General features: G+C 44.7%; 1 long non-coding RNA gene and 1 pseudogene across 3 annotated transcripts; one reads left to right on the forward strand and one right to left on the reverse strand.

Annotated features, from left to right (window-relative positions):
• The window catches only part of LOC120692154, a 35,844-nt pseudogene extending 32,808 nt beyond the window's left edge, over nucleotides 1-3,036 (forward strand).
• An 8,320-nt stretch (nucleotides 3,037-11,356) lies between these two features.
• Nucleotides 11,357-13,705, reverse strand: LOC120692343. 3 transcript variants are annotated; one of them, XR_005682585.1, is made up of 3 exons: nucleotides 13,327-13,341; nucleotides 12,170-12,880; nucleotides 11,357-11,677 (listed from the first exon to the last, which is right to left on the reverse strand). It is a non-coding gene; the product is annotated as an uncharacterized LOC120692343 (long non-coding RNA). The 3 variants fall into 3 exon arrangements; XR_005682586.1 differs by having other exon boundaries at nucleotides 11,409-11,680; XR_005682584.1 differs by lacking the exon at nucleotides 11,357-11,677 and having other exon boundaries at nucleotides 11,903-12,880; nucleotides 13,327-13,705.
• Nucleotides 13,706-18,222: the final 4,517 nt, after the last annotated feature.

Raw genomic sequence — 18,222 nt, forward strand, 5'->3', positions numbered from 1 at the left:
TGGTGGTGACTCGTGCTACCTGCTCACAGTGCGTGAGCTTTATCTGCAGACTGCAGGTTTCCAGCTTCCCTGCTCCCAGTCTCGAGCACAGGCACAAATGGAACCTGGCTTCTCCTTACTGCGATGGCTGAGACTGCTACTTCCGGTCTTGCTCTGTGTCTCCCTCCTCGTCGCCTACTTTTACAGCATCCTATGGCTGAGACCAGAGAGGCTCAGGCAGAAACTGAGGAGCCAGGGAGTGAAGGGCCCCAAGCCGTCTTTCCTCTTCGGGAACATACAGGAGATGAGAAGAATTCAGCAGCAGCTGACCGAGTCTCGTCAAGAACAAGAAGCAGGGATTACTGATCGCTTCTCCTCAAATTATGTGGCCACTCTGTTCCCTTACTTCCTCCACTGGAGCAGGGTCTATGGTATGCTACACAAAACTTTGGCTGAGTCTTTGTCTATTCGATTTCAAATGTCGATTCTTCTGTGGATTTTATTTAGATCAGTATTTCTGTTGACTTATTTTCTATAAACAGAGATATATTAATTTATATTAGGGAACATAATTTTTAATACTTTTAAGGGAAATGCAAACTTTTAAGGGAAAGGGTATACTGCTAATATTTCTTTAATTTATCATTGAGACGTGGCGATATGTCTGCTTTTCCACCTTAGCACAAGTTTCACATAAAGTTTACAGGCTCAAGCGTATTTCATTTTGTGTCAGGCTCCATCTACCTGTATTCTACTGGAAGCATACAGGCTTTATTTGTGACAGATCCAGACATGGTAAAGGAGCTGGCCAACTGCAAGTCTTTGGAACTTGGAAAACCTCTCTACCTGCAAAAAGAGCTTGGAGCTCTTCTTGGTATGGGAATTTTGACATCAAATGGTGACCTATGGGCACATCAAAGAAAGGTGATTGCACCAGAATTCTTCATGGACAAGGTTAAGGTAAAATTCAGCCAAAGATTTGCAGGGAATGCTGAATTTGATGATGGAGGCAGCAAATGCAATGTTGAGTTCATGGGAAAATAAAGTTGACAGTGAAGGAGGTAGTGCAGAGATTGTGGTTGATGAGTTCCTGAGAAACTTTTCAGCTGACGTCATCTCAAGAGCTTCTTTTGGGAGCAGTTTTTCTGAAGGGAAGGAGATATTCAACAAGATTAGACAACTTCAGATGGCAATGGCAAAGCAAAAAATGCTTATTGGTGTTCCTGGAAGTAGGTATGTAAAAAAAAACTTCTCTTGGGCTATTATGCTATATATTAAAGTAGCATTTTGGGATGGCAAACTATGGTAGCACTGTGACTCATTAGAAAAACAGGAGGCTTTCTGAGGGAATACTATTGTGCTTCCAAGGAATGGAAATTCAGGAAATTTGAAGCAAAGTATCCTTACATAATTCTGCAGTAAATGAATGTCCTGTTCTATTCGCCTGGGGGGGGGGGGGGGTGAGCCCTATTCAGATACATGAGGCACATTATTTTGATATGCAGTTCTTACCGAAATGTTGTCTTAGAAATGTCATGTTCTTTCAGATATGTCACTCTATACTGTTGGTTAGTATGTGCAGCAATCTATTCAGTTTCAAGCTAAAATTATTTGTGACCTTTTCCCCTGATACAAATGAGATGTTTATTCAGATATTTACCAACAAAGGGAAATAGAGAGATTTGGCGTCTAGGCACAAGCATCGGCAACCTCATTTTAGAAATAGCGAAGAGACATGAACATGATTCAGTGACATCTGTGAATAAGGGTCTGCTGCACTCCATCATTGAGGGTGCTAAAGCCGCCCCTTCCAGTTCATGCACCCCTGAGGATTTCATCGTGGACAACTGCAAGAACATCTACTTTGCAGGGCATGAGACAACCTCGACCACCGCTGCTTGGTGCTTGATGCTTCTTGCTTCACACCCCAAATGGCAATCCAGTGCTCGTGCTGAACTTCTGGATGTTTGTCAGGGAAACACACTGGACGCCGACATGCTCCGCAAGATGAAAATGGTATGATTAATTGATTATTACGTAACAGGATCGGTTGCACACTTCTTCTTAGGCAAAAGAACTAGTACTTGTTTGTGTAACATTTGGAAAGTACTATTAGAAATCGATTTTCTGACCCTTGCAAATCCCATTGTGAGTTTGCAGCTAACAATGGTGATCCAGGAGACGCTCCGCCTGTACCCGCCATCAGCTTTTGTCACACGAGAAGCTCTGAACGACATAAAGCTTGGCAGCCTCAACATCCCAAAAGGAACCAACATCAGGATCCCAGTAGCACTGGTTCACCGGGATCCTGCCGTATGGGGTCCTAACGCTGACAAATTTGATCCGAGAAGGTTTGGCAATGGCATCGCAGGCGCCTGCAAGCCCTCTCACATGTACATGCCCTTTTGGGGTGGGTGCCCGGACCTGCGCAGGCCAGAACCTGGCTATGGTTGAGCTCAAGGTTGTATTGTCGCTCCTGCTGTCAAGGTTTGAGTTTGCACTTTCGCCAGACTACGTGCATTGCCCTGCGTACAGGTTGACCATTGAGCCCGGGAAAGGTGTGCCTCTGATTCTTAAGAAGCTGTGAATCATGATCCGTGTGAGCGATCTTTTTTTATTTCTCTATGTAGGAGAGTGAACTGCAGAACCTTTTGGGCCCCTTGTGTCAGTTAGGCTGGGTTGTGTATCATAAGAATGTGCTGAGTCCGCATCAGGTAGCTGCAAAGGCTGTGCGTATGAGCAACCAATGTTTTATTATCTTGCTTACTAATATGTTTTCTACCGAAATAGTTCGTGCAAGGTCAGGATGGCCGAGTGGTCTAAGGCGCCAGACTCAAGTTCTGGTCCTCGGTTGATTCAGAGTATTTTGTTTTATTCATCTTTTTTTTTATCTCTGTTGTAACTATAAGAAAAAAAGAAACTGTTGAGCATCCTTATCTGTTTCTTTTTTCTCTTTTTGTTAATCGTACTTGAGGTGTCATTATATTGATTGCCTATTTTGATAGGCGAATGTATTATGTACTAATGGCCGGCTGCAATGCTGTTGCCATGACTTTTTGTGTCTGCCAATACGCAACTTGAAAGTGGCCCTATAGATTAAGATGACGTTAGGAATCAGACTAAATGTTGTGGACTCATTCCTGGGCCGCACTTATCTGATAGACATGTATCTATTATTTAGGAAGTGTGATTTGATTTGGTTAGGAGATTGAGAGAAGCTAGGGAAGGATCAGATTAGGAAGTTGAGATATTATAGGAAGGTGTAATTATCTGCCGGCTCTCTATATAATGAGGCCGCCTCTATGCAAAGATTAGATGTTAGAAGTTTTGAGCCTGGCCCAAATAATAATTCCAAATAAATACCAAAGACCCACTCACACATGCATGGGCGGCGGGAAACTTTAGTACCACCTTGCTACTCTAGGTGGAATGAGACCAACTAAATAGTTGAGTTGTCTCCACTTGGTTGAAGCTATTGAGGGGCGGGGCGGGGCAATATGGGCGTGGGCGCACGACATGCACGTGAATGGTCCGACGAATTTCTCCTTTTCGCTACTCAATATTTTTGCATGCATGGAGAAAATTGCGGTGGACTAATTTGGTAAGCAATTATTCTCGCACTAATGGTGATTGCTCGAATTATGGTAGTCGACTAAACAGGCAGGTCAATCATGATAGTGCTGTGATTAAGCGGCTAATTATTTTCCTTAGCCGCGGCGGTCTATATATTGGGGGCGAGACGTCGTCTTCAGTACACACGGTTTCCCTCTCCTCGTACTTTCGTGCTACGCCGCCTCAGTCTTCCCCATCCCGTCGCCGACATGCCATCGGCGTCGGGAGAGCAGGATCTCCGAAGCCCACGTCTCCTCGTGTCCCTGCACGGGTAGGGGACGTATAAGGTTTTTGGGAAGTGCCGTCGCGACTGCTCGCCGTCCGTCTACTTCCTCTAGCCGGAGTCGCTGGTCTGCTTCGTCTACTTTTGAATCGTTTCGGTGCCGACAACCCCACTGTAAGAATGTCTAAACTCTCTCTGTTAATCGATCTTGTTTTCTTCATGTTGCTAGCACTAGGTTTCATAGTGCCAGTGGTTTATTCACCCATGTCACCTGCTGTTGCCCCTTTTATGATTGTCGGAATTAATTTGTTTATCACTAAATTGTTGTTTATTCCAACAATCCAAAAACCTTATAGGCATTTAGTGATGGCTGGATTTTCTGATGCGATGAAACCCGAGAAGTTCACTTGTGTGAACTTTAAGAGATGGCAGACGAGAGCGCAGTTGTGGCTCTTGACTATGGGCGTGTTTTGGGTCGTGAGTAACCCTCCCGCACTACCTCTAGGATCTGAGAAAGAGGTGCAGGAGTTTATTGCGGCTACGACGATTTTCGTCGAATGCGTCCTTAACGTTCTCTCTGACCAGCTGTGCGATGTTTACATGAACATCAAGAGCGCCGCTGAACTATGGGAAGCGCTGGAACATAAGTTCTCTGCCGCTGACGCTGGGCGCAAGCTGTACGTGATGGAGCAGTACCACAACTTCAAAATGGTTGAAAACCGTTCGGTCGTGGAACATGCTCATGAGTTCCAACTCATTGTGAGGGAACTCGAACAACTCGGACACGTCTTGCCCGATAAATTTGTGGCGGGCGGCATGATTGCCAACTTGCCCCCTTCATGGAGGAACTTTGCCATAGCTCTGAAACATAAGAGATAGAAAATCTCCGTTGAAGATTTGTTGGCTGGTCTTGATGTTGAAGAGAAGGCTCGGGCAAAGAGTGCTCCACCAAGGGCACCTGAAGGGCAGTCTAGCGGAAACATGGTGCAACATGCTGGGAAGAAGAACATGAATCCCAGTCAGACTACACAATTCAAGAAGAAGAAGATGAACATTGACGAGGTGAGAATGGCCACTTCACCAAGAAGTGCAAGAACCGCAAGGGAAAGAAGAATCAACCTAGGCAGAAATCTGCCAACGTGACTATTGGCGATCCTAGCGGATCTGGGTAAGGTAATTTATCAAGTATATTTTTTGTATGTCAATCTAATGATTGGTGGATAGATATAGGGGCCAATATTCCTGTTTGTACTGATATCTCCATGTTTTCATCTTACCAAGTCGGGCGAGGTTCGGCCGTCATGATGGGGAACGGCTCACATGCTACTGTTCTTGGTATTGGTACGGTCGATCTGAAGTTTATTTCGGGGAAGATCGTGCGGATGAAGAACGTGCAGCATGCGCCCTCAATAAATAAGAATCTCCTTAGTGGATCCCTCCTATGTCGAGATGGATTCAAGCTGGTATTTGAGTCTAATAAAGTAGTCATTTCGAGATATGGCCAATTCATTGGCAAGGGCTATGATAGCGGAGGCTTGTTCCGCTTTTCTCTCTCAGATTTTTGCAACAAAGTCGTAAATCATGTGTGTGATTCAAACAATTCTGTGGCTGATATATGGCATTCTCATTTGTGTCACGTTAATTTTGGTTGTATGTCACGTCTATCCAGTATGAGTTTAATTCTGAATTTTACAAATGCAAAGGTTCTAAATGTCAAGCGTGTGTGCAAGCAAAGCAACCTCATAAGCCACACCATGCTATAGACGAGAGGCGCACGACTGTACTAGAACTCGTACATTCTGATCTTTGTGAGATGAATGGTGTGTTGACAAAAGGAGGCAAACATTACTTTATGACTTTAATTGATGATGCAACTAGGTATTGCTATGTGTTTCTTCTAAAAACTAAAGATGAGGCATTTGAATGTTTTAAGACTTATAAAGCTGAGGTGGAGAATCAATTGGAAAAGAAAATAAAACGTGTTAGGTCTGATAGAGGCGGTGAATACTTTTCCAATGAGTTTGATCTTTTCTGTTTGGAGAATGGAATAATTCAAGAACGGACACCTCCATATTCACCTCAGTCTAATGGGGTTGCCGAAAGAAAGAACCAGACGCTAATGGACTTGGTGAATGCCATGTTAGGAACGTCCGGTTTGACTAAGGCATGGTGGGGGAGGCTACCTTGACAGCATGTCACGTTCTGAATAGAGTTCCCACTAAAAATAGTGAGATGACTCCATATGAAGGATGGAAAGGAAGGAAATCATCACTGCATTACTTGCGTACGTGGGGCTGTTTGGCCATGGTTAGCGTACCAATTAATAAGAAGCGTAAGCTCGGACCTAAGACAGTTGATTGTATCTTTTTAGAGTATGCGCACCATAGCACAGCTTATAAGTTCTTGGTGATAAAATCAGACACGCCTGATATTTTAGTTGATTCACTAATGGAGTCACGGGATGTTACCTTCTTTGAGAACATATTCCCGATGAAAGCTGTATATTCTCTACCTAGTGAATTTAATGAGTTTATTCCTGAACCCACACTTGAAATTGAGCCAATCGAAAATCCACCTGAAAATAGAGAGGATGACAGTGAAGTATCTCCTAGAAGGAGTAAGAGACAAAGGATAGCAAAGTCCTTTGGTGAAGACTTCAATGTGTACTTTGTTGATGATACTCCCACAACCATTGCAGAGGCATATGCATCACCTGATGCTGAATATTGGAAGGATGCAGTCCGTAGTGAGATGGACTCCATCACTACAAATGGTACATGGGAAGTAACGGACCGACCTGTGGGCTGCAAGCCAGTCGGTTGTAAGTGGGTTTTCAAGAAGAAGCTTCGACCTGATGGTACTATTGAAAAGTACAAGGCAAGGTTGGTGGCTAAAGGTTATACACAAAAAGAAGGCGAGGATTTATTTGATACCTACTCACCTGTTGCCAGACTAACTACAATCCGAATGCTGCTATCCTTGGCTGCTTCCCAAGGTCTTCTTGTTCATCAAATGGATGTGAAGACGGCTTTCCTAAATGGAGAGCTAGAGGAGGAAATTTATATGGAACAACCTGATGGATTTATAGCACAAGGACAAGAGGGCAAGGTGTGCAGGTTAATTAAGTCCTTGTATGGCTTGAAGCAAGCGCCCAAGCAGTGGCATGAGAAGTTCGATAAAACTTTGACATCTGCTGGGTTCACTGTAAATGAAGCCGACACTTGTGTGTATTACCGCTATGGTGGGGGCAAAGGAGTAATCATATGCTTGTATGTTAATGACATACTAATTTTTGGGACAAGTATCAATGAGATAAATGATGTGAAATCATTCTTATCCCAAAATTTTGATATGAAAGATCTGGGGGAAGCTGATGTGATCCTGAATATTAAACTTATTAAGGGTGAGAAGGGGATTACTCTTTTGCAGTCTTATTATGTGGAGAAGGTATTGAGCCGCTTTGGCTATACGGATATCAAACCTTCTCCAACACCCTATGATCCTAGTCTTATACTTCGAAAGAATAAGACAATAGGAAAAGATCATCTGAGATACTCCCAGATTATTGGCTCGCTAATGTATCTAGCTAGCGCAACCCGCCCTGACATCTCTTTTGCTGTAAGCAAGTTGAGTAGTTTTTTATCTAATCCAGGAGATGATCATTGGTGTGGTATTGATAGAGTATTGCGCTACCTTAAGGGTACAATGAGCTATGGGATTCACTATTCAGGGTACCCAAGTGTACTTGAAGGATATAGTTATTCAAATTGGATTACGGATGCTGATGAGCTAAAGGCCACAAGTGAATATATATTCACATTGGGTGGTGGTGCTGTTTTGTGGAGATCTTGTAAGCAGACAATAATTACAAAGTCTACCATGGAGGCTGAGCTCACGGCTCTGGAGATAGCTTCTACTGAAGCTAAATGGTTAAGAGAACTGTTGATGGACTTACCCGTGGTTGAAAAACTAATTCCTGCTATTCTCATAAATTGTGACAATCAAACGGTTATCACGAAGGTGAAAAATAGCCAGGATAACATGAAGTCCAACATACATGTGAAACGCAGGCTAAAGTCTGTCAGGAAATTGAGGAGCTCCGGAGTAATAGCTGTGGAATATATCCAGACAGCTAAGAACTTGGTAGATCCCTTCACTAAGGGGCTATCACGTACTGTGATTGATAATGCATCGAACGAGATGGGACTGAGACCCGTGTGAGTTAACCTCAGTGGTAACCCAACCTATGTGATCGGAGATCCCGTGAATTAGGTCTTGGGAAGAACAAGCTATTGGTTAATGGGAGAGTACACTTAACCATTAACCCACTCCGTTGGAGATGCAGTACTCTCATTTCTGTAAGGTAGGCTGACTTAGTCTTAATGTGTTCTAGGCTTTTATAGCGGGATACTGTCCTACAAAGTGTCCTTGAAAGAACACACCTATGTGAGCTCAACTATTGGTCGCAGTTTGTAAGAACACTGGATATTCTTTAATAAGCTCATGAAGTGAGACATGGAGTATGACCTATACGCTCCACTCGCGGGGTAGGCATATGGCGGCCTAGTATCAGTCAAGACTTCAAGAGAAGCCTGTTCACACCAAACTGTCAATTCAAGGCTTAGTCCATTGTGCAGTTGTGGATTGGTCTATCTTGTAGCTCCAGGTGGATGTTCAACCTTAATCGGTCTCCACTGAAAAGGTTGGTATATTAACAGTACTATGGTACAGGGAGGATGAAGCGTGCCTCTGGGATCTGGTGGGGGATTGTTAGAAGTTTAGGGTCTGGCCCAAATAATAATTCCAAATAAATTCCAAAGGCTCACTCACACATGCATGGGTGGTGGGAAACTTTAGTACCACCTTGCTATTCTAGGTGGAGTGAGACCAACTTAAATAGTTGAGTTGTCGCCACTTGGTTGAAGCTATTGAGGGGAGGCAAAGGAAGCCCCACACGCGCGCGCTCGCTCGCCTCATCGGGCGGGGCGGGGCAATAAGCGCGGGCGCACGACATGCGCGTGAATGGTCCGGCGAATTTCTCGTCTTGACCTTGCAGGCGCGCGGCTTCCTTTTTGCTGCTCAATATTTTTGCATGCATGGAGAAAATCGCGCTGGCCTAATTTGGTAAGCAATTATTCTCGCACTAATGGTGATTGCTCGAATTATGGTAGTCGACTAAACGGGCAGGTCAATCACGTTAGTGCTGTGATTAAGCGGCTAATTATTTTCCTTAGCCGCGATGGTTTATATATTGGGGGCGAGACGTCGTCTTCAGTACACACTGTTTCCCTCTCCTCGTACTTTCGTGCTACGCCGCCTCAGTCTTCCCCATCCTGTCGCCAACGTGCCATCGGCGTTGGGAGAGCAGGATCTCCGAAGCCCACGTCTTCTCGTGTCCCTGCATGGGGTAGGGGACGTATAAGGTTTTTGGGAAGCGCCGTCGCGACTGCTTGCCGTCCGTCTAATTCCTCTAGCCAGAGTCGCTTGTCTGCATTGACGGTCTGCTTCGTCTACTTTTGCATCGTTTCAGTGCCAACAACCCCACTGTAAGAATGTCTAAACTCTCTCTGTTAATCGATGTTGTTTTCTTCATGTTGCTAGCACTAGGTTTCATAGTGCCAGTGGTTTATTCACCTATGTCACCTGCTGTTGCCCCTTTTATGATTGTCGGAATTAATTTGTTCATCACTAAATTGTTGTTTATTCCAACATTAGACCTAATACTTCCCAGAGCCTCCAACGTGAGGGCGGGTAGACTCTAATCCTGCTATCTACCACATCAGCAAGGTGTTTATGTACATGAATGAACAAGCATATGGAACCCAGTAAGTAATCTAAAAACAGCAGTGTCTAATCTCTCCAACCTCTCTAGATGCCTGCCGAGGCAGCAACAGCGGCAAGCAACGCCACAAGTCATGTGCTCGCCTGCATCCTCCCCACGCGGGGCTGCTCTTCCCCATCGCTGCATCACTCTCCTCCATCCTCCCCACGCAGCGGCGCCCACCGCTGCCTCACCCTTCCCACGCGGGGCTGCCCTCCCCGCACCTGCATCCCAACACCGGCTGCTGAGTCCCCTCTCGTGCAGCTCACGCCTATCTCCCAGCGGGATTGGCCGCGGCAGCTTGGCCACTATCAACCGTGCCCCCAAAATCTCCCCAGCTAGGGCGGGGCATGATGGGGCCGTCAGGCCGTGGCGAACAGGCGCACACGGCCGGCTTCGAGTTCAAAAATGACCGTCGAATGTCGAGGAATGAAATTAGCATGAGAATCAGGGTGTCGAGGGAATTTCATTTTAGTGCCTAGGTTGGTTGGAGAGGGATCAGGGGTGCAAGTTCGACGACAGGGTTGAGGTCGGGGCGACGACGTTACTGGTGGCCGCGAGATGTGCGATTCCTGACGCTTTGATCGCCGGGGTTTGGGACGGAGGCATCGTGAAGGGAGCTAGGGAGGTGGGTGAGTCATGAATGCAATTTTTTCGATTTGAAGATGGTGGCCGGTGTTGTGCAAATTTTGCCGGCGTAGGTGCTGTGCTTGCCGCGGTTTAGTTTCAGCAAGATGAGGTCGGCAGCTGTGGGAGAAAGGAGGAAGGAAGAAAGAGGGAGACAGAGGCGAGCACAGCACAGCACAGCACCGCAAGATTCTTCTTGCGATTTACAGCTAATTCGTGCAAAAAGTTTTATAAATAGATTTCATTTAGTACTCTATGCATGTGTCCAAACATTTGATGTGATGTTTTTGGGGGGAAAACTTTTGGGATCTAAACAGACCCTTGTATTTTGTAAAACATGAACAGCTCCCTATCAATTCACTATTGCAAGACCCGCAGCCCAAGGAAGGCACCGGCCGCCAGAGCTGCTGGTACCAACCAGGAAGAGTTTGGGAGCAGCATCAACGACGGCACCCGGACACTAGTTCTGCTATTCCAGGCTCCGGTTCAGTCTCGCCCCGAGCGGCCAGGCCCCTGCATCTACGTCGGCGCCACGGCTCCTCTGCGCTGGCTCCTGTGCGCCGGTTCGCCTCCAAGGATGACCGGGAGATTCACGCGCCGCTGGGTCGTGATAGACCCGAACCCTATGTCCTGTGGTATTGAATCGACGCAGTGCCCATGGGGCGATTCGGCTGTGAGCCCGGCAGATGAGCGTGCGGCAGCCATTTGGGGGCGGCGGAGGCGGAACAGAGAGCAACGCTGAGTTGGTGGCGGCGCGATCGATGACGACGCGATCGAGCTGGTCGTTCAGCCGCTTGACATTGAACCGCACGTCGTCGACCACTCCTTCCATCTCTTGCTTCCAACTCTCGAGCTCACCAGCGACCGCCTCCAGCGTATCAACATGCGGATCCGACCGATTCTCGAGCGATGCGAACCGAGACTCCCACTTTTCGTCGTGCTCGCGGAACTTGCGGTCGAGTTCGTCGAGGATGAGCTTGGTATTGGAATCCATGGCGCCCAACAACTTCTGGTGGCGGGTGTAGTGGCGATGGATCAACGGCGGCGGCGGCGAGGGAGGTGGTGGTGGTGGGGAATTGAATGCCAGGACGGTGAATTTGATACCAAATGTTATAGATCCAGCAAGGGGATAGGGAAATTGGAGAATAGCAGAGAGGAATTGAGTTCGGAGGAACTGTAATTAGAATTTTGTTTACACAAGTTTGATTGATTCTCCTCTCCTCTCCCACTACTTAAGCACGCACGCACTCCTCACCAGCGACAGCCTGGCGCCAAATCACGTGGACCATTCTGGGCCCGCCATCCTCACATTGGGTCTTCTGGGCTGAGCTCCCTTGCGAGGCCCAACTTCTCCTTCGGACGCGGCATCCAGTTCTTCAGTGCTGACAGCTAATGGTGAAGTCTGATCTTCAGAGCTGCTTTTTTTTTGAAATAAACGTACATGTATTAGATTGTTAGGTACAGATGCATGCAACAGTACATATACATCATAGGCTATGTTTAGATCCGTAAAATGGTGATAAAAAAGATCACATCGAACGCTGTAGCACACTGTAGCATTTTTCGCTTGTTTGTGGTAATTGTTATCCTATCATGACCTAACTAGCCTCAAAAAATTCGTCTCGTCGTGTACATCAAACTATGCAATTAGTTTTTTTATTTACCTATATTTAATGCTTTCATGCATAAAGCAAGAGATTTGATGTAATAGGTGAATAGTGAAATTTGGAGAGATAAATTTTGGAACTAAACACAATTCACACAAAAGACCCTATGAAAAAAATACAAAAAGATCCTTGAAATCTTTTGTGCTTGCCACCGTCTTCATCCCGCTTCCACCTCCGTCGCACGCCATGGCAGCTCCGGAGTAAGGAGAGGAGGAAGAGCACCAAGACTAAGAGAAGTACCATCGCACGAAGGCTTTGAATCGAGCCGCAGTAGATCTTGACAAAGAAGGAACTTCAGCCAGGGACACGCCCCATACTTCCTTGGCCGCAGCCCTGCAAAACTCGCCAACAAGCGGCGAGGAAGAAGCACAGGGCCACCCACCAAGCAACCGCATAACCCATAGCCATCCATCTGCATCGGGCCACCAGCAATCGAACCATACCTGGTTGAATCGCCGAGTAGCAGACTCCTACATAGAAGCCACCAAGATCTGGAGAAAATCCACCACTGGCAAATCGACCAGATCCAGAGAGCTTCTTCCTTCTGCGCCCACCACCGGCATCGGAGTAGAAACCGACAGAGTGGAAAACAAGCCGGAGAAACTTATTCCAAAAGAGCAGAGCCGCCTCCACCCAGCAGCCGCTGCCAGGAAAGGCTAGCCTCAGCTTCCATGCAACGCAGATGAAACAAGGCACACAATCCCACACCGACGACGAACACACCGAAGACAAGACAACACCACACCAAACTAGACCAAGACTACCTAAACAAGAAGGAACTATGTACACCGCCTCAATCCCCGTTCCTCATCCTCTCCGCCGGCACGACGGCCGCTGGAGCGGAAAAGGAACAGCAGAAATCGGCGCCGGACTTCAGTCGCTCTCCTTTTGCCCTCTCTCAAACAGTAATCGCTGAAGGGTCGAGAGAGAGACGCAGATTTATCTTCAGAGCTGCTAAGGGTCTGTTTAGTTAATTTTGCAAAAAAAAATTGCAAATGAATCTGGGTCATTTGAAGTACTAAATGAAGTCTATTTGTAAAATTTTTTGCATAGATGGGTTGTAAATCGCGAGACGAATCTAATGATGCTAATTAATCCATGTTTAATCAATAATTAGCGGATGGTTACTGTAACATCACTGTTGCAAATCATGGATTAAGTAGACTCATTAGATTCGTCTCGCGATTTACAGCCCAACCATGCAAAAAGTTTTGTAAATAAACTTTATTTAGTACTTTAAATTAGCAAAATTCCTTTTCATTTTAATGCGTTTACGGTTTTTTTACGTTTACATGTAAAGAACTAAACAGGGCCTAACACACACTTAGAACATTCAGTTTAGCTATCTTGAGTCAGAACAGACTCGGCGGATAACCCTTCATCAAGACCGACTTTACCATCAGCCGTCCAGTGCTCATCCTACAGCTGCCTCGACTCCTCTGTTGTCGCCTCTGTTTTGGCCTGCAGGTATAAAGGCTGGGAGAGCTCAGAAAGAAGGCATCAAACAAAAGAAAGCTTCATTATCACTTATCAGAAAAAAAAAAGCTTCATTATCTTATCTAGTAGGCAGTAGCTGTAGTCGAACTCGACGCCCCTCTGGCGGTGGCTCAGTAGGAATAATTTGAATCCATGCTGTTCTTGCTGTTTATCGCTCTGTTTCCTGCTGGATTCGTTTCTCTTTTTCTGTTCTTGACACCAATGTCCATCATCTAGTTATAATCGATGGATCCCGCAAGTCAAATTACTAATGCCCCGAAGGAGTCAATTAAATGCATGGTTAGGCCTGCAGTTTTTTGTCTGTCTGTATGAAGAAGGTATATATATCCTCCTCGTCTTGATCCATTCAAGGACAAGAGATCCAGCCAAAGTGGGTATCCCGTACCCACCAACAAATTCGCGTGACCAAGGCATCTGGAACCATCCATTCTTAATCGTCACATAATCCCCATGACCGGTCAACAATAAGATTTCTCAGTCTTGTGGTGACGGAGACAACAAAACTGTCAAGGTTCCAAAGATAATTCATGAGAAAAGTGGATCCTACAGAGTTGTCAAATAATTGTGAAATTTGCGACCAAAGGTTTTCAACAAGTCCACCGACGTGGATGAAGTTCGTTCTGCTGAACTTCGGTTTGGTTTTGGGATTGTTTAAAATCGGTAACAAATGGAGCCACTATACCATGCACCACTGTGGCAGTCCCGCCTAAATTAATCCGGTGTAAGTGCGCTAACCATCACCGAAACGGCAACTAGGGTTAACACGCACTTAAAACGGAGTAATCCGGCAGTGCTGTCGGGTAAAATTCCGATTAAACCACTTGAAACAGGATAGACAAAGCAGTTTAGAGAATACAACATTCCACAAATTTTTACAGCACAGAGTATGAAACTGAATTATTATTATAAACCAAGTTTGAATTTATAAACGTACAACAGAGTTCAAGTTTGACGGAAAACGAACGATAGTCTAGCGACGAAACCAGATGTCATGATGCAGCCCGGACATGACGTCAACCAGATCCTCAGACGAAACCAGACGTCATGATAAAGCCCGTACATGACGTCAACCAGATCCTCAGATGTAGCATCTGAAAAACAAAGCCACAAGCAAGACTGAGTATACTAATACTCAGCAAGACTTACCCGACTAAGGGTATCCTTAACCCTTAATCTAGATATGCAAGACTTTTGACTTGAGGAGTTTGGTTTGCCAAAAAGTAGTAAAGAGTAGATCCTTAATTGTAGTTTTTAGCTTTCAGGTTCTAGTTCAATTAACCATTCTAGATGAGCATCTATCCAATAGCATACATGGTGAAAACAATTATCTTTTATCATCCAACCAGTCATATTCATCATCATCATCTTTCACTTCTTACTTTATGTGGCAAAAGGGTTAAGCAGTCCCAAACCGTGAGAAGCGGACGATTCGAATCGAATTTGTTAACCTGTCAAGGCAGACCTAACACACGCATGGAGATCGACATCTCGCTTCGCCCACTTGCGGCGTGGCGGACAGGGGATGGCGGGGCGCGTGTCACGTGCGGGAGGGAGCCAGAGGTGCCGGTTTAGGGGAAACTGGGGGCGCGTGAGGTGGATTTGGCCGCAAGCACGGCGAGGGCACGGCGCGTGGCCGACGCCGGCGGCGAACGCCGTCACGGCGGGAAACAGAGAGGGGTAGAGAGGGAGACGGTGGTGAGGGCAGTTTTGTAATTAACTCGAAGTTCAAAATTCTAGTTTGTATACTCAATTTTTCTCCCTATTCAAAAGGTCAAATGAAAAACTTTTGAATACCAAACTTGCTTAAAATTTCGAGATCTACAACTTTCATTTTAGGCACTTTTTCATTTGAGTCTTCGTTTGAAAGATAAAAATTAAAACTTGAGTGCATTTGAAAATGTCCTATACACTTTGAAATTCAAATTTTTCTCCCATTTTTGTGTGCCAACTCGAAAAACTTTGATCACGAAAGTTGTTCATCATTTAAAACTCTACAACTTTGGTTTTAGGCAAAAGTTCATTCAAGCAATGATTTGAAATTCATTTTTAAAACCCGTTTGTTTCAATTTAAAAGATATTTTAAACATTTAAAAATTTTGATTTGAAGAACTCGTCATTTCATGTGTAAAATTTCATTTTCTCCCCTTGGCATCAACTAGACTTTGGTTTACCATGATGTTAGTGATATGTCAATTCAATTTCAGATGCAAACTTGCATCATTTTAAAAGTTATTTAAGTTTTCTCACCTGAGTTCAAATACACATAAACACACATACATAGAGACATTCATGCATACACGTGCATTCATTTCAATGCTTCTTGGTTAATGATGCATGATGACAGGTTTAACATTTCTTGCTTAACATTTTAAAACTCAGGGATGTCACAGCCTACCCCCTTAAAAAGAATATCGTCCCAAGATTCTGAACGATCAAAGTCAAAATAAAGAAGATTTATGTTGACGATATGATCCTTTGCAGATAAGAATTGAGAACTTAGAGAAAGTTTAAGAAGCAAGGTATAAGAAACACGATGTCTCCTACGATTTTATCCGATTGGTAACTTGTCCAACTTTGCGTGCTTTATGCCCTTTTGTTCCAATGGTAATGGCATAGATGGCTTGAGCATCTGGGCAGACTAAACGGAGTCCCTTGTCTACCACCTCTTGGAGTCTTCCCACGTTCACATCCATTACCAATTCCTTCGAAGATTATTCTCTTCGCATCTTCCGAAGAAAGGCTTACTCGATTTGAGGTCCGATATATAGATCTCCAGACAGACAATAGAGACAGAATTGAGGGAGGCTCACGCGATACCTGCGCGTGCCGAGTAATAGAACCTGGTGTTGGTTGTCCACAGAAGGCTCTCGTTTTCGTTGTAGCATTGCCAGTCGTTACTAATAACACCACTACTCAGCATATCTCTAACTAGAATTTCCCGGGTAGTATAGAGAAATAATGTATGGATGAGCATTATGAAAAGATGGATAGCAAAGAGGTGATCCAAATACAAGGTATGGTATATGAGTGGTAGAGATTAATTGTGCCACTGTGTGAACTAATCAATTATTTTTCCACACTAAAAAGCTCAAGGGCTTCAGTTTTTGCAGCAAGAGACTGTGGATAATATATGTGAACACAATCACCATCAAAGGCGGCTGGAAAGGACCGGTGAACTATTCTAGTAGTAACATATAGCAGGATTTTGCAGAGAAGAGAGGATCTAAGTCCTGGAAGAAACAATTTCTCAATCTGATGGTGAATCTAGATAGAAAAGATATCAAAGTGAGTTTTTGCTCAAGGACATTCTTACTCAAACTATTGATTAAATTAAACGGTATGATGCGAGATGCATATGCTTGATGACCATGAAAATGATGCACCCTCGAAATGTATGATTGCAATGCTGGTGTAATACAGTGACGAAATGTTTTATGCGCAATTGAAATGGTGCTTATGTCACGATGCAATTGCCACGATGCTGACCCAATTTTGCATACACTATGATGCAACGATGATGATGCTCTTGATGGATGCATGTATGAGATGCATAAGCATGATGCACATATGGATAAGTTGATAATGCACATATGGATAAGTTGATGATGCACATGATTTGCACCCCGTAACTGTTCTCTCTTGACTAACACCTTGTTAGCTCTATACTCTTGAGAAAGGACAACAAGTGAGGACACTAGTAAGGGTTGCATAAAAAGGAATTGCAGTGAGTTACGTCACACATACCTAGGCACCAGCGCGCCCCTAGTGGCTCAATCATGTGGTTGCAAAGCACATGAGGCCCTAGGTTCCGTCACGGCATCAGGGTCATGTGATTAAACACCACCACAAGAAATCAAGAGTGGCAACCCAATAGCGCCATCAACGACAAGATAGGAACCGAAGACAACCCACAAAGTGGTACTCAAACGCATACCCATTAGTCAGTCTACAGATTCCCGATTATGATGCAACACCATGCACTGACGAATGACATGAAATGATGTGATGCATGATTATTGCATCAAGGACTGTATTTCAAAAGTTATTATTATCATGAATGTTTTTAATTTATCCAAAATTAACTGAGCAAGAATGAAGGTACAAGTTTTTAAATGTTAGAATCAAGATAGCCAGCAATATAGATTACAACATCAAGAAAAGATAGACCGGTCATTAAACGATGAATCGAAGGACTTTGTTGACAAAAACCAAGGCTTAGTCACAAAAGGAAAAGCAACAATGATTTTGTTGGAATAGATTCAAGGCGATCAAGGGTTGGATTGATTAACAAGCTAAGATCAACGGTAAGGTTCATACAAGATCCAAAGCCTCTGAAAAAGATCTTCTCAACCAAGGTTAGCCTAGCAGATTGCATGAGTCCACTACTAAGTACACAAAAATCTAGGTGGACATTTAGGTAACAGCACCACATTTTTGAAGAACGACGTAACAAGTAAGACAATCAACCAAACCAAGATATGCCATGATGCATGCACGTCCTATACGTCCTCACAAAACAAAACAACTGCCAAATAGCTTTGGACTTACGGGGTTAGCACCGGTGGCATGGCACAAATTACGTCTCTCCCTATATATAACTAGCTGAATGCTATTCGTTCTTAATCTATCGCAATTGTGGTTAGCGTACCTGCAGAAAATGAACAGCATATATATATATAAATATTCAAGATTGGACCCTTCGTGCCAGCACTCACGAACGGCCCCAATGTGTCCTACGCTACATGGGTAACGCATATACAGTTGCCCACATATTCACCCACACATTACCGTTCACT

Source organism: Panicum virgatum, chromosome 9N (assembly GCF_016808335.1).
Source record: "Panicum virgatum strain AP13 chromosome 9N, P.virgatum_v5, whole genome shotgun sequence".
Taxonomy (NCBI): Eukaryota; Viridiplantae; Streptophyta; class Magnoliopsida; order Poales; family Poaceae; genus Panicum; species Panicum virgatum.